The following is a 12,788-nucleotide window of genomic DNA, read 5'->3' on the forward strand; positions in this document are numbered from 1 at the left end:
TACACTACTCGTGGACGGGGCCCAGCCAGTTGCCGCAGCTGTACCTGAGCCTAGACTAGCTGCGGATGGCGATCTACAAAAGCAATTGGACAGATGGACTAGGCTACACCCTCTTATCTTAGGGGGTGAGCGACATGATGACCATCAGGACTTCATTGATCGGTGCAGGGGCAGACTGCACAACATGAGGATATTGGAGTCCCATGGAGTAGATTTCACTTCTTCCTTGCTGGAGGACAGGGCCCGTAGATGGTGGCAGTCTTACTTTCTTGACAGACCATCGGGTTCTCCTCCCATGACTTGGGACCAGTTTACACGACTTCTATTGGACATGTATATTCTACCCTCTTCGAGGGAAGAGTTGCGGTGTCAGTTTGAGCAGCTCGAGCAGGGTCAGATGTTTGTGACTGATTATGTGGCAAGGTTTTCTGAGTTGTCTCGCCATGCACTTATGATACTTCCTACACACGCAGAGAGAGTGCAAAGATTTGCTGCAGGGTTGCACCCCGGTATTCGGGCTAGCATGGCCCGAAAGGTTGAGATGGGTACTGATTATCAGCTAGTGGTAGAGATTGCTCGGAGGATTGAGGGATATCGCCAGAGGGGTAGAGATCATATGCAGCAGGACAAGAGGACCCGATTCTCTGGAGAGTTTAGAGGTGCCCCGGCTAGGGGCAGAGGTCAGTTTGGGAGGGGTCAGCCTAGCAGGCCCATATATCCAGCACCACCACCTCCTCCCCGGGGTGCTCCAGCGCGACTCTATTTCAGTGCCATGCCAGAGAGTTCTTATCGCCCACCAGTTCATCAGGATTCTTCTGCTGCCTATTTCAGTGCCATGCTAAAGAGTTCTTATCTCCTACTAGTTCAACAGCGTTCTTCCATGCCAGAGAGTTCAAACCGCCCACCAGCCATTCAGGGTTCTTCTAGTGGGTATTCGGGCCATCAGGGTCAGGCTTCGGGAAAACAGTCTATGGTACTGAGAGGTTGTTACGAATGTGGAGATCCGGGTCACATGAAGAGGACTTTCCCCAGACTTCAGGGCAAGGCAGTACAATAGGGTCATCAGCCCATGATTGCAGTACCAGCCGCCCGACTGCCCAGAGTTGGGGGACATGCTGGTAGGGGCCGTCCTAGAGGTGGAGGCCAGGCAGGGGGAGGCCAGCCAGCTATTGTTCAGCCAGGTGGAGGCCAGCCAGCCATTTCTCCAGCTAAATTCTATGCTTTTTCGGCCAGACCAGAAGCAATGACCTCAGATGCTATGATCACATGTATTATTTGTGTATGCGGTAGGGCTGCTTCGGTATTATTTTATCCAGGGTCTACCTATTCATACGTGTCATTTATGTTTGCATATTTCCTGGATATTCCTCGTGAGTCCTTGGGTACTCCTATTTATGTGTCCACTCCTATGGGCGATTATGTGGTCGTGGATCGGATCTACCGGTCGTGTGTGGTTACATTCTATGGTTACGACTAGAGAGGACCTTCTGTTACTTGATATGATCGATTTTGAGGTCATCCTAGGCATGGACTAGTTATCCCCATATCACGCCATCCTTGATTGTCATGCCAAGACTGTTACTTTAGCGATGCCAGAGTTGCCGAGATTGGAGTGGAAGGGTTCCTCCTTTAATACATCAAGTCGGGTTATCTCTTTTCTGAAGGCTCGACATCTAGTCGAGAAGGGTTGTTTGGCTTATCTAGCTTATGTTCGAGACACCACTACAGAGTCTCTGATGATTGATTCAGTGCGGGAGTTCGTCGATGTGTTTCCTTCTGACCTTCCAGGCATGCCGCCAGATCGTGATATTGATTTCTGTATTGATTTGGCTCTAGGTACCCAACCTATATCTATCCCACCGTACGGTATGGCTCCGAAAGAGTTGAAGGAGCCGAAGGAGTAGCTCGAGGAGTTATTGGCAAAGAGGATAATTGCTAAATTATTTTGAAAGGATAATCACTAGTTGATCAGTGTTGGCTTGCCTAACAATGGTGTTGGGCGCCATCACGGACTATAATGGAATTGGGTCATGACACCCTGGACCCGAATCACCTAAAAAAAAATCGAAACATCAAATACAACCTAAGGAACCATAGTCACTGCCCCACCGTGACCGTTCCTCATTTTTTGGTGTTTTACGGCCATAAAACTAGAATTCCGCCCGGTTCCCATATTTTCGGGTGCTATAGCCCATGCCTTCCACCGTGGGCCCGGGCCCCTAGACCCGGATCGCCTAAAATTTTCCCGAGACATCAAATACGATCTAATGAACGTATTTGAACACCCCGCCATGATCGTTCCTCATTTTTTGGCATTTTACGACCATAAAATTGGAATTCCGCTCGATTTCTATATTTTCGCATGTTATTGCCCACACCTTCCGTCGTAGGCCCAGGCCCCTGGACCCAGATCGCCTAAAAGATTTCAGGACATAAATACGACCTAGGGAACCATATTCACCGCCCTGCCAAGACCGTTCCTCATTTTGTGGCATTTTACGGCCATAAAACTAGAATTTTGCTCGATTCCCATATTTTCGTGTGCTAGAGCCCACGTCTTCCGCCGTGGGCCCTGGCCCCCATACTCGGATCACCTAAAAAAATTTCAGGAAGTCAAATTAGACTTAAGGAACCATAGTCACCCGCCAAGACCGTTCCTCATTTTTTGGGGTTTTACGACCATAAAATTAGAATTCCGCCGGATTCCCATATTTTTATGTGCTATAGCCCACGCCTTCCGCCGTGGGCCTGGGCACCTGGACCCGGATCGCCTATCATTTTCCCGGGACATCCAATACAACCTAATGAACAAATTTTGGCCACCTCACCATCATAGTTCCTCATATTTTGGCGTTTTACGGCCATAAAACTTGAATTCCAATCGATTCCTGTATTTTAGTGTGCAATAACCCACGCCTTCCGTCGTGGTCCCGGGCCTCCGCACCCGGATCGCCTAAAAATTTTCTGGGACGTCAAATATGACCTAAGGAACCATAGTCACCTCCCCACCATGACTGTTCTTCATATTTTGGCGTTTTACGAATATAAAAGTGAAATTCCGCCCAATTCTCATATTTTCGTGTGCTACAACCCACGCCTTCTGCCGTGGGTCCGGGCCCCCGGATCACCTAAAATTCATCGCCCCGCCGTGAACGTTCCTCATTTTTTGGCATTTTACGGATATAAAACTAAAATTCCTCCAGGTTCCTATATTGTCGTGTGCAATAGCCCATGCCTTCTGTCGTGGGCCTAGGTCACTTCACTCGGATCATCTGAAATATTAACGGGACATCAAATACGATCTAATGAACATATGTGAACACCCCTCTATGACCGTTCTTCATTGTTTGGCATTTTACAGCCATAAAACTGGAATTTTGCATTATTCCTATGTTTTCATATGCTTTGCCCACGCCTTCCGCCATGGGCCCGAGCCCCTGGACCCAGATCGCCTAAAATATTTCCGGGACATAAATACGAACTAAGAAACCATAGTCACAGCTCCGCCATGACTGTTCCTCATTATTTGGCATTTTATAGCCATATAACTGGAATTCCGCTTGATTCCCATATATGCGTGTGCTATAGCCCACGCCTTCCGCCGTGGGCCCAAGCCCCCGTACCCGGATCAGCTAAAAAAATTTTGGGACATAAAATAGGACATGAGGAACAAATTATCAACACCCCGCCATGACCGTACCTAAATTGTTTGGCATTTTACAGCCATAAAACTGGAATTCCACCCGATTCCTATATTTTCGTGTACTATAGCACATGCTTTCCGTCGTGGGCCCGGTCCCCAGACACGGAACGGCTAAACCTTTTTTGGGGCGTAAAATACGACCTAACGAACAAATTATGACTGCCCCGCCATGACCGTTCCAAACCTTTTTGGCGTTTTACAGCCATAAAACTGGAATTCCACCTGATTCCCATATTTTCGTGTGTTATAGCCCACGCATTCCGCATGTGGGCCCGGGCCCCGGGACCTGGATCACCTAAATATTTTACAGGACATCAAATAAGACTTAAGGAATTATAGTCAACCACCTAGACCGTTCCACATTTTTGGCGTTTTACGACCATAAAACTGGAATTCCGCCGGATTCCCATATATTCGTGTGTTATAGTCTACGCCTTCCGCCGTGGGCCCCGGCCATCGGACCCGGATAACCTAAAAATTTTTCGGGACATCAAATACGACCTAAGGAACAAATTATGACCACCCCGCCATGCCCGTTCCTAAATGTTTTGGCGTTTTACACCCATAAAACTGGAATTCCACGTGATTTCCTTATTTTCGTATGCTATTGCCCATGTCTTCCGCCATGGGCCTGGGCCCCTGGACCCGGATCGTCTAAAATATTTCTGAGAAGTAAATACGACCTAAGGAACCATAGTCACCACCCCGTCGTGACCGTTCCTCATTGTTTGGCGTTTTACGGCCATAAAACTGGAATTCCGCCCAAACCCGGATCGCCTAAAAATTTTCTCAGACATGAAATAAGACCTAAGGAACCATAGTCACCTGCCACAACCGTTCCTCAGTTTTTGGCATTTTACGGCCATAAACCTTGAATTCTGCCTGATTCCCATATTTTCATTTGCTATAGCCCACGCCTTCCGTCATGGGCATGTGCCCCTGGACTCGGATCGCCTAACATTTTCCCGGGACATCAAATACAACCTAATGAACAAATTTTGAGCACCCCTCCATGACGGTTCCTCATTCTTTGGTGCTTTACGACCATAAAACTTGAATTCCGCTCGATTCCTGTATTTTCGTGTGCAATAGCCCATGCCATCCGCCGTGGTCCAAGGCACCCGGATCCGGATCGCCTAAAACTTTTTTGGGAGCACCCCTCCATGACCGTTTCTCATTTTTTGGTGTTTTGCGACCATAAAACTTGAATTCTACCTGATTCCCATATTTTCGTGTGCTATAGCCCACACCTTCCGCCGTGGTACCTCTCCCCTAGACCTGGATCACCTAGAAGTTTTTCGGGACGTCAAATAATAACTAAGAAACCATAGTCACCCGCCAATACCATTCTTCATTTTTTGGTATTTTACGGCCATAAAACAAGAATTCCACCTAGTTCCCATATTTTCTTATGCTATAGCCTATGCCTTCTGCCGTGGGCCCGGGTACGTGGACGCGGATTGCCTAAGATTTTCCCGGGACATCAAATACAATCTAATGAACATATTTGAACACCCTGCCATGACCGTTCCTCATTTGTTGGCGTTTTACGGCCATAAAATAGGAATTTCGTCCGATTCCTCTATTTTCGTATGCTATTGCCCACGTCTTCCGCCATGGGCCCGGTCCCCTGGACACGGATAGTTTAAAATATTTTCGGGAAGTAAATATGACCTAAGGAACTATAGTCACCACCCCGTCATGACCGTTCCTCATTTTTTAGTTTTTTACGGCCATGAAATTGGAATTCATGCCTGGTTCCCATATTTTCGTATGCAATAGCCTACGCCTTCCGCCGTGGGCCTGGGCTCCCATACCCGGATCACCTAAAAGTTTTCCAGGAAGTCAAATAAAACCTAAGGAACCATATTCACTCGCTAAGACCGTTCTTCATTTTTTGGCATTTTATGGCCATAAAACTGGAATTCCACCCGGTTCCCATATTTTCGTGTGCTATAGCCCATGTTTTACGGCCCTTGGACCCGGATCGCCTAAAAATTTTCCGGGACGTAAATACGACCTAAGGAACCATAGTCACTTCCCCGCCATGACTGTTCCTCAATGTTTGGCATTTTATGGCCATAAAACTGAAATTTCGCCCGATTTCCATATTTTTGTGTGCTATATTTTCTGCCGTGGGCCCAGGCCCCCGTCCCGGATCACCTAAAAATTTTTCGGGACATCAAATGTGACCTAAGGAAAAAATTATGACTGCCCCGCCATGACCGTTCCTAAATGATTTGGCATTTTACAGCCATAAAACTGAAATTTCACGGGATTCCCGTATTTTCGTGTACTATAGCCCAAGCTTTTTGCCGTGGGCCCCTGACCCGGAACGGCTAAAACTTTTCCGGGACATAACATATGACATAACGAACTATAGTCACCACCCCGCCAAGACCGTTCCTCAATGTTTGGCGTTTTACGGCCATAAAACTGGAATTCTGCCCGATTCACGCCTTCCGCCGTGGGCCTGGGCCCCCAGACCCGAATCACCTAAAAAATTTTCGAGGCGTCAAATAAGACCTAAGGAACCATAATCACCTGCCAAGATCATTCCTCATTTTTCGGCGATTTACAGCCATAAAACTGTAATGCTGCCTGATTCCCATATTTTCATGTGCTATAGCCCACGCCTTCTACCGTGGGCCTGGGCCCCTCGACCCGGATCACCTAACATTTTCCGGGGACATCAAATACAACCTAATGAACAGATTCTGACCACATCTCCATGACCGTTCCTCATTTTTTGGCATTTTACGGCCATAAAACTTGAATTCCGCTCGATTCCTGTATTTTCGTGTGCAATAGCCCACGCCTTCCGCCATGGTCCCGGGACCCCGGACCCGGATCGCCTAAAACTTTTTCGGGACGTCAAATACGACCTATGGAACCATATTCACCGCCCCGCCATGACCGTTCCTCATTTTTGGTGTTTTACGACCATAAAATCGGAATTCTGCCCGATTCCCACATTTTCGTATGCTATAGCCCAAGCCTTCCGCCGTGGGCCCGAGCACCCAAACCCGGATAACCTAAATATTTTCCAGGACGTCAAATAAGACCTAAGGAACCATAGTCACCCGCCAAGACCGTTCTTCATTTTTTGGCGTTTTACGCCATAAAATTGGAATTCCGCCTGATTTCCATATTTTCGTGTGCTATAGCCCACGCCTTCCGCCGTGGGCCTCGGCCCCTGGACCCGGATCGCCTAATATTTTCCCGGGACATCAAATATAACCTAATGAACAAATTTTGACCACCCCGCCATCACCATTCCTCATTTTTGGTGTTTTACTTCCATAAAACTTAAATTTCGCCCGATTCCTGTATTTTAGTGTGAAATAGCCCATTCCTTCTGCCGTGGTCTCGGGCCCCTAGACCCGGATCACCTAAAACTTTTTCGAGATGTCAAATACGACCTATGGAACCATATTCACCGCCCCGCCATGACCGTTCCTCATTTTTGGTGTTTTACGACCATAAAATCGGAATTCCGCCCGATTCCCATATTTTCGTATGCTATAGCCCACGCCTTCCGCCGTGGGCCCGGGCACCCAGACCCGAATAACCTAAAAAAATTCCAGGACGTCAAATAAGACCTAAGGAACCATAGTCACCCGCCAAGACCGTTCTTCATTTTTTGGCGTTTTACGCCATAAAATTGGAATTCCGCCTGATTCCCATATTTTCGTGTGCTATATCCCACGCCTTCCGCCGTGGGCCTCGGCCCCTGGACCCGGATTGCCTAACATTTTCCCGGGACATCAAATATAACCTAATGAACAAATTTTGACCACCCCTCTATCACCATTACTCATTTTTGGTGTTTTACGTCCATAAAACTTAAATTCCGCCCATTTCCTGTATTTTCGTGTGCAATAGCCCACGCCTTCCGCCGTGGTCTCGGGGCCCTGGAATCGGATCACCTAAAACTTTTTTGGTATGTGAAATACGACCTAATGAACCATAGTCACCACCCCGCCATGACCGTTCCTCATTTGTTGGCATTTTACGACCATAAAACTGGAATTCCGCATGATTCCCATATTTGTGTGTGCTACAGCCCACGCCTTCCGTCGTGGGCCCAGATCACCTAAAAAAATTAGGGATATCAAATACGACCAAAGAAACCAAAGTCACGGAAGGCGTGGGCTGTAGCACGAAAATATAGAAATTAGGCGGAATTCTAGTTTTATGGTCGTAAAACGCCAAAAAAAAAGAGGAAAGGTCTTGGCTAGGTGATGACTATGGTTTGTTAGGTCATATTTTACGTCCCGAAAAAGTTATAGTCGTTCCGGGTCCTGGGCCCGGGGCCACGACGGAAAGCGTGGGCTATAGTGCATGAAAATACTGGAATCAGGTGTAATTCCAGTTTTATGGCTGTAAAACGCCAAATAATTTAGGAATAGTCATGGCGGGACGGTCATAATTTGTTCCTTAGGTCGTATGTGACGTCCCGAAAAATATTTAGGGGATCTGGGTCCGGAGGCCTGGGCCCACGATGAAGGCGTGGGCTATAGCACATGAAAATATGGGAATCGGGCGGAATTCCGGTTGTATGGCCATAAAACACCAAAACACGAGGAATAGTCATGGCGGGGCAGTGAACCTGGATTGCTTAAAAATTTTCCAGGACGTAAATATGACCAAAGGAACCATAGTCATGGTCGATTCCCATATTTTCGTGTGCTATAGCCCACGCCCTACGCCGTGGGCCCAGGCCCCCAGACCCGGATCACCTAAAAATTTTCCGGGACATCAAATACGACCTAAGGAACAAATTATGACCTCCCGCCATGACCGTTCCTAAATATTTTGGCATTTTATAGCCATAAAACTGGAATTCCACCCGATTCATGTATTTTCGTGTACTATAGCCCACACTTTACGTCGTGGGCCTGGGCCCCAGACCCGAAATGGCTAAAACTTTTCCAGGATGTAAATTACGACATAACGAACCATAGTCACCACCCTGCCAAGACCGTTTCTCATTTTGTGGCTTTTTTGGCCATAAAACTGGAATTCCACCTGGTTCCCATATTTTCGTATATCATAGCCCATGCCTTCCCCCGTGGCTCCGGGTCCCTGGACCCGGAACGCTTAAAATTTTCCCGGGACGTCAAATACGATCTAATGAACATATTTGATCACCTCGCCATGACCGTTCCACATTTTTTGGCGATTTACGGCCATAAAACTAGAATTCCGCCCGATTTTGAAATTTTCGTATCCTATTGCCCACGTCATCCGTCATGGGCCCGGGCCCCCGGACCTGGATCGCCTAAAAAAATTCCTGGACGTAAATACGACCAAAGTAACCAAAGTCACTGCCCCGCCATGAGTATTCCTCATGTTTTGGCATTTTATGACAATAAAACCGGAATTTCGCCTGATTCCCATATTTTCTTGTGATGTAGCCCACGTCTTCCGTCATGGGCAGAGGCCCCCGGACCCGGATCACCTAAAAAAATTTCGGGACGTCAAATATGACCTAAGGAACAAATTATGACCGCCCCGCCATGACTGTTCCTAAATTATTTGGCATTTTACAGCCATAAAACTGGAATTTCACTCGATTCCCGTATTTTCGTGTACGATAGCCTACGCTTTCCACCGTGGGCCCGGACCCGAAATGACTAAAACTTTTTTGGGACGTACAATATGACCTAACAAATCATAGTCACCACCCCGCCAAGATCATTCCTCATTTTGTGGCATTTTACGGTCATAAAATTGGAATTCCACGTGATTCCCATATTTTGGTGTGCTTTAGCCCACGCCTTACGCCGTGGGCCCGGGTCCCTGGACGCGGATCGCCTAAAAATTTTCGGGACGTCAAATAGGACCTAAGAAACCAAAGTCACATCCCCGCCATGCTCGTTCCTCATTATTTGGCGTTTTACGGCCATAAAACTAGAATTCCTCCTCGTTCCCATATTGTCCTGTGCAATAGCCCATGCCTTCCGCCGTGGGCCCGGGTCTCTAGACCCGAGTCGCCTAAAATTTTCCCGGGACATCAATTAAGATCTAATGAACATATTTGAACACCCCACTATGACCGTTCCTCATTGTTTGGCATTTTACGGCCATAAAACTGGAATTCCGCCCGATTCCTATATTTTCATATGCTATTGCTCACGCCTTCCGTCATGGGCCTAAGCCACTGGACCTGAATCGCCTAAATTTTTTACTGGACGTAAATACGACATAAGGAACCATAGTCACCGCCCTGCCATGACTGGTCCTCATGTTTTGGCATTTTATGGCCATAAAACTGGAATTCCGCCCGATTCCCATATTTTTCGTGTGTTATAGCCCGCGCCTTCTGCTATGGGCCCAGGCCCCCGGATTCGGATCACCTAAAATTTTTCCAAGACGTCAAATACGATCAAAGGAACAAATTATGACCACCCGCCATGATCGTTCTGAAATGTTTTGGCATTTTACAACCACAAAACTGGAATTCCGCCTAATTCCCGTAGTTTCGTGTACTATAGCCCACGCTTTTCGCCGTGAGCCAGGGCCCCGAACCCGGAATGGCTAAAACATTTCCAGGACATAATATGCGACCTAACAAACCATAGTCACCACCCCGCCAAGACCGTTCCTCATTTTTTGGCATTTTACGGCCATAAAACTGGAATCCCGCCCGGTTCCCATATTTTCGTATGCCATAGCCCATGCCTTCCGTTGTGGGCCCGGGTCCCTGGACATCAAATACGATATAATGAACATATTTGAACACCCTGCCATGACTGTTCCATATTTCTTTTGGCGTTTTACGGCCATAAACCTGGAATTCTGCCCGATTCTGAATTTTTCGTATGCTATTGCCAACGCCATCCATCGTGGGCCCGGGCCCCTGGACCCGGATCGCCTAAAATTTCCCCGGGACGTAAATACGACCAAAGTAACCAAAGTCACTACCCCGCCATGAGTACTCCTTATGTTTTGGCATTTTATGATAATAAAATCGGAATTCCGCCTGATTCCCATATTTTCTTGTGCGGTAGGCCACATCTTCCGTCGTGGGCCGAGGCTCTCGGACCCGGATCACCTAAATTTTTTTCGTGACGTCAAATACGACCTAAGGAACAAATTATGACCTCCCCGCCATGACTGTTCCTAAGTTATTTGGCATTTTACAGCCATAAAACTGGAATTTCACCTAATTCCCGTATTTTCGTGTACTATAACCCATGCTTTCCGCCGTGGGCCCGGGCCCCGGACCCGGAACGGCTAAAACTTATCCAGGATGTAACATACGACCTAACGAACCATAGTCACCACCCCGCCATGACCATTACTCATTGTTTGGCATTTTACGGCCATAAAACTGAAAATTTGTATGATTCCCATATTTTCGTGTGCTATAAGCCCACGCCTTCTACCGTGGGCCCGGGTCTCTGGACGATGATCACCTAAAAAACTTTTGGGACGTCAAATACAACCTAAGAAACCAAAGTCACTGCCCCTCCATGCCCGTTCCCCATTTTTTGGCATTTTACGGCCATAAAACTGGAATTCCGCCTGGTTCCCGTATTGTCGTGTGCTATAGCCCATGCCTTCCACTGTGGGCCCGGGTCCCTAGATCCGAAATGCCTAATATTTTCCCGTGAGATCAAATACGATCTAATGAAAAAATTTGAACACCCCGCCATGACCGTTCCACATTTTTTGGCATTTTACGGCCATAAAATTAGAATTCCGCCGGATTCCGATATTTTCGTATGCTATTTCCCACAACGGACCCTGGACCCGATCGCCTAAAAAAATTTCGGGACGTAAATATGAGCTAAGTAACCAAAGTCACCGCCCCGCCATGAATATTCCTCATGTTTTGGCATTTTACGGCCATAAAACCGAAATTGGCCTGATTCCCATATTTTCGTGTGCTATAGCCCACGCCTTCGGCCGTGGGCCCAGGCCTCCGGACCCAGATCACCTAAAAATTTTCCGGGACGTAAAATACGACCTAAGGAACAAATTATGACCGCCCCGCCATGACCGTTCCTCATTGTTTGGCGTTTTACGTCCATAAAACTTGAATTCCGCCCGGTTCCTATATTTTCATATGCAATAGGCCACGCCTTCCGCCTTCGTCCTCGGTCCCCAGACCCGGATCGCGTAAAACTTTTCTGAGACATCAAATATGACCTTTGGAACCATAGTCACCGCCCCACCATGACCTTTCCTCGATTTTTGGCATTTTAGGACCATAAAACTAGAATTCCGCCTGATTCCTATATATTCGTGTGCTACAACCCACGCCTTCCGCCTTGGGCCCGGATCACTAAAAAAATTTCGGGACATCAAATACGACCTAAGAAACCATAGTCATCGCCCCGCTATGATCGTTCCTTATTTTTTGGCATTTTACGGCCATAAAACTGGAATTCCGCCCGGTTACCAAATTTTCGTGTGCTATTTCCCATACCTTCCGCCGTGGGCCTGGGCCTCTAGGCCCGGATCGTTTAAAAATTTTTTGGGACGTAAATACGATCTAAGGAACTATAGTCACCGCCCCTCCATGACTATTCCTCATTTTTTGGCGTTTCATGGCCATAAAACTGGAATTCCGCCTGATATCCATATTTTCATGTGCTATTTGGCGTGGGCTATAGCACACGAAAATATGGGAATCGAGCGGAATTCTAGTTTTATGGCCATAAAACGCCACAAAATGTGGAACGGTCTTAGCGGGATAGTGACTATGATTCGTTAGGTCGTATTTTATGCCCCGGAAAAGTTTTAGCCGTTTCGAATCCGGGGGACCGGACCCACGGAGTAAGGCGTGGGCTATAGTACACGAAAATCCAGGAATCGGGCGAAATTCCAGTTTTATGGCTATAAAATGCCAAACGATTTAGGAACGGTCATGGCGGGCGGTCATAATTTATTCCTTAGGTCGTATTTGACATCGCGGAAAACGTTGTTTGTTGATCCGGGTCCGGGGGCCGGGGCCCACGGCGGAATGCATGGACTATAGCACACGAAAATATGGGAATTGGGCGGAATTCCAGTTTTATGGCCTTAAAATGCGAAATAATGAGGAACAGTCATGGCGGGGAGATGACTATGG

Source organism: Nicotiana tabacum, chromosome 23, assembly GCF_000715075.1.
Source record: "Nicotiana tabacum cultivar K326 chromosome 23, ASM71507v2, whole genome shotgun sequence".
Classification (NCBI taxonomy): domain Eukaryota; kingdom Viridiplantae; phylum Streptophyta; class Magnoliopsida; order Solanales; family Solanaceae; genus Nicotiana; species Nicotiana tabacum.